Here is a 4,812-nt window from a genome sequence, read left to right as displayed (position 1 = left end):
TCTAGTCCAATGGGGTTTGAGATTAGGCAGATCTGGGCTTGTCTTTTGCCTGTCCTTGCACAAGAAGTAAGGTAAAGGGGAAAAAAAGAGTATATTGTACATGACTACCCAATTTACACCGAAATTAAGACCAATTCTAAAATGAATTGGTTCAAGAAAGAGAAAATACAAGACTCTCTGTCTTTCTGCCACCAAAGGTGCCACCTTCTTTATAAAACTTTCTCTAATCCCCTTGTTCCAGAGCTCTGAATTTGGAGTCAAGAAGACCTGAGTTCAAATCCTGCTTCATACACTTATTAGTTGTGTCAGTCTGAGCAGGTCACTAAACCTCATTTAGTCTTGATTTTCACATCTGTAAAAAAGGGGTGATAATAGTACGTACCTCATTAGATTGCTGTGAGGATCAAACGAGATAATATATTTAAAGTACTTTGTAAGCCTTAAAATGATATATAAATGGCAGCTATTATTATGATTATTATTTCACTTGTATTTTGTTTCACATTATACTTATTTGTGTACTTGTGGAATGAAAGCCCTTTGAGGAGAGAGACTAGTTTTATCCTTGCCTAGACCAAGCACAAGGCCTTATATACAGTGTGCAATTATTAAATATTGTAGAATTGCATCAGCTCTAACATGGAATGGCTTCCTCTCAGCTTCTTGTCATCTGCACATTCAACAGCGTGCCTTCTATGACTTCACTGAAGTTATTGATACAAAGAATGAACGATACAGGGCTACAGAAATCTTTGGGGCATTCCAAAATAAATTGCCCTCTGTGTTCATTGACTTAAAACTAATTGGGGGGCAGCTAGGTGGCGCAGTAGATGGAGCTCTGGCCTTGGAGTCAGGAGGACCTAAGATCAAATCCAACCCCCTATACTTGAAACTTACTAGCTGTGTGGGCCTGGGCAAGTCGCTTAACCCTGATTGTCACACACACACACACACACACACACACACACACACACACACACACACACACACAAAGTAAGCTCCTTGAGCTCAGGATCTATATTAAAAACAAACAAACAAACAAACAAAAAAACTAATTGGAAGAGATGCTAGAGATTATCTTTCCCAGTCTATGCATTTTATAGCTGAAGAAGAAACTGAGTCCTAGAGAAGCTAAATGACCAGTTTAGGGTCATGTGGGTAGCAAGTTCTTAGGTGGCAGCATCTAACTGAGGTCCTCTGTCCAAATCCAGTGTTCTTTCCAAAGCTAACATTGACTCATTAATGATTACTCTTTAGATCCAGTTCTGAATGTTCTCACTGTACTAGCATAGAAATCCCACTTCTCCATCCTATCTTCAAGGGCAACATGGGAGATTTTTGCCAAAAGTTCTGGTACAATCTAAGTACGCTGTATCTATAGCATTTCCACAATCTGTTGGGCAACACTGTCCAAAAAAAAAGAAAAAAGAAAAAAAAAAGGAGCTACCTGGATAAATACTAGTGACTGTGCCTATAGAAAATATTTCAAACCTGGAACTCACAAACTCATGCCTCTGAAGTACTCTCTGCCCCCGGCACAACCTCCCTCTGATTGGGAAGTAGAGAGCTTCTTACTCCTAGAACCTTCATTTAACAAGAGTGGCCATCTTTTCATTTCCTACTAAGCTTTAATCCATAGTATTTCAGTACCTTTTTATGCATTATCTTCCCCCATTAAAATATAAGCTCCTTGAGGGCCAGCATTGCTTTTCTCCTTTTTTGGTTGTCATTATTCAGCTGTCTGACTCTTCCTGACGCTATTTGTGTTTTTCTTGGCAAAGATGTGATTTGCCATTTCCTTCTCCAGCTCATTTTATAGATGAGGAAACTGAGGTAAATAAGATTAAGTTACTTGCTCAGGGACACACAGCTAGTAAGTATCTGAGGTTGGATTTGAACTCAGGTCTTCCTGACTCAAGGCCCAGCACTTTGTCCACTATGCCACCTAGCTTCCCTTTGTCTTTTTTTTTTTTTTAGCAATTGCCTACTATGTGCCATTGTTCAGTCATTTTCAGTCATGTTTGACTCTTTGTGACTCCATTTGGGGTTTATTTGGCAAAGATACTGGAGTAGTTTGCCATTTCCTTCTACAGCACACAGGAGGCACTTAATACATGTTTGAGGTGACTTAACTTTGAAACAATTCAAAGAAAAAAAAGTCTCTGCAATGCCAGACCATTGGAAAAATATGAAACTCTTTTGGTTAAGATTTCCAGAGATGGGATTTGTAAGAAGCACATTTTTAAAATTTACTAGCCAGTTTTTAATGACCATGTCATGAAATAATTTGTACTCAACTAATTATACAAGTTAGACAAAACTATGAATCAGCCATACTATTGAACCACCTGAAAATAAAGTCATAGAATGAAGGATTTTAGAATTGGGAAGAAACTTGACAGGCTAGCTTCATACAACCCAACACATCCTTGCTATGACATTTACCCTTTCTGATTCTCAGAAACATTCAATGCCTTGCCAAAGGTTTCTCAGGTAATAAATGGCAGTGCTTGGATTTGTACACAGGCCTTCCAGCACCAAAGCCAGTATCCTTTCTATTCTAGCACACTGCCTTCCCTTATCAGTGCTGACTAGGCTTTGTTTGACCCAAACTGCTATACTGATTATGTCACAATCCGTTTGTTATGGTCATACTGGATTGTCCATAGTCCTAGCCCTGCATTATTACCTGATAAATATGGGTGTGCTCCTGCAGAGTCAGAGATGTCAAGTTATAAAGGATTGCCTCTATAGCCCTTTAGGACATCAAGTCCTTTAGTACAAAGGTATTTCTCTAGACCACCTCTTTAATGAGTAGAAAAGTATAGTGGAGTCCCTGTGGTGTTCATGCTAAATACGAATTCTTTTATGTGGCTCTGTTAAAACTGAAGCTCAGAAATTTAAAGTCCAGAGAGTGAAAAAGCCGCTCTCCGACCTCCCATTACTTCTTCTATTGCTGGATTGTAAAACTTAAGAATATACAAGACACATAACCTTGACTAGAGGATTCTTTTCTTAACCAGAATACAAAGGTGGTTGTGCTACTAATTGAACATTTTATGTGTTTTTTCAGACCACTATTATTTGATCTCAGATAATGGACAATAGCCTGTTGTATATTTTTCCAAAATTTAACACCAGCTTCCTACAGATATAAGGTTTTCTCTTATGGATTGTTTGATATATTTTTGTATTATTCAACTAAAATTGTGCAATACCATAGAATCATAAGACTGAAAGGGATCTAGAGATCATATGTTCTATCCCCTTCCTTCTATAGATGAGGGAATTGAGGCCCAGAATTACATAGAGACTTGCTCAACTTCACACAATTAGTGTGAAATCCAGTAATAGACTTCTTCATCTGATAGCTCTGTCAATAGTGGTTATTGTCATTCAGTCCTTTTCAGTCGTGTCTGACTCTCCATGATCCCATTTGGGGTTTTCTTGGCAAGGATACTAGACTGGTTTGCCATTTCTTTCTCCAGCTCAATTGACAGATGAGAAAACTGAGTTAAACAAGGTTAAGGGACCTGCCCAGAGTCACATAGCTACATACAGCCCAACATATCCTAGCTAGTAAGTGTTTGAGGCCAGATTTGAACTCAGGAAGATAAGTCTTCCTGATTCAAGGCCCTATGCACCATCCGCTGCACCACTTAGATTCTGTCAATAGTAGTATACTTCTATAATGAAAATTTTATAGGTTCTTAAAGACATTGAGGACAGGACCCAGGTCTTATTGATCTTTTGGCTCCTGATAGCACCTATCAGTGCTTTACAAGTAGGAAATACTTTTTATGTGGTTGTTGAATGAATTAATTACATCAGTAGTTCTTTCTTCATTACTCTTGTTTATTTGCTAAAACAAAAGTGTATCTGTCCCTCTACATACATACAGGAATATGGGTTGAACTTGTGATTTCATTGGTATAGGGAATTCCTAGACTAAGAAACTTGTATTATCAATTCAGGTCATTACATTCTCTGCAACTTTCATCAGAAAGAAGCTACAGTATTGAGAAGTCAAGTGGCTTGCCAAAGTTCCTATATTTATTGTGTTTTAGAGGAAAGTTTTGAATCCAGGTCTTCCTGGCTTTGAAGCCAGCTCTCTGTCCATTTGCCTAGAAGCCTGTGACTTTTGTCTTGAAGGCAGGAATAAAGTATAAGGTTTACCAATTCTAGGGAACTGACTTGTTGAAGTTTCAAGACACCCTGAGGTGCTAGCTAGCTTCTGGGAATATATCATAAAGTTAATGAGCAGATGAAAAGTTTCCCATGCGTTTATCCCCAGATTCATACTCAGAGTTATTATGAGCCTGGTTAGAGATACACAGCCTGCATTCTGGGGTGGGGAAGAAGTAGAAGGAATTTACTTGTTCTCATTCAGGTAGGAGTGAGGTCTGGGGACCTAATAAAGTAATGACATTTTCCCCAAGGTAGACAACTCCCTCAGCAGCAGATGACATCTTTAGCAGATGGTAGCAGCAGCTTAGCAGAGGAGTAGATAATGCCAGTTTGGGAACCAGAGAGAAGTGGCAAGTGTGAAGGTGAAATGAAATGGCAGCTCAGTGGAGAACAGCTGGGGAGGCAGAGTAGAGTGGAAGCTGTAGAATGTTGTAGCAATGGCAAGGTGACCTTGGGAAACACATGAAGGAGCTAATAAGCAGCAACATACAGCCAGCTCCTGGGAGGAGTTGTGCAAGGTGTTCCAACTGAGACACAGAAGCCTGAATCACCTAGAAGCATGAATTTTCTTGTCACTATTTCTTTTTCTATGGATGTAGGAATCTATAGATGAGCAACCACGGA

This window comes from Phascolarctos cinereus, unplaced genomic scaffold (assembly GCF_003287225.1).
Source record: "Phascolarctos cinereus isolate Bilbo 61053 unplaced genomic scaffold, phaCin_HiC Scaffold_4;HRSCAF=312, whole genome shotgun sequence".
In the NCBI taxonomy this organism is placed as follows: domain Eukaryota; kingdom Metazoa; phylum Chordata; class Mammalia; order Diprotodontia; family Phascolarctidae; genus Phascolarctos; species Phascolarctos cinereus.
The sequence above is the reverse complement of the archived record's forward strand: the minus strand, read 5'-3'. Positions refer to the sequence as shown.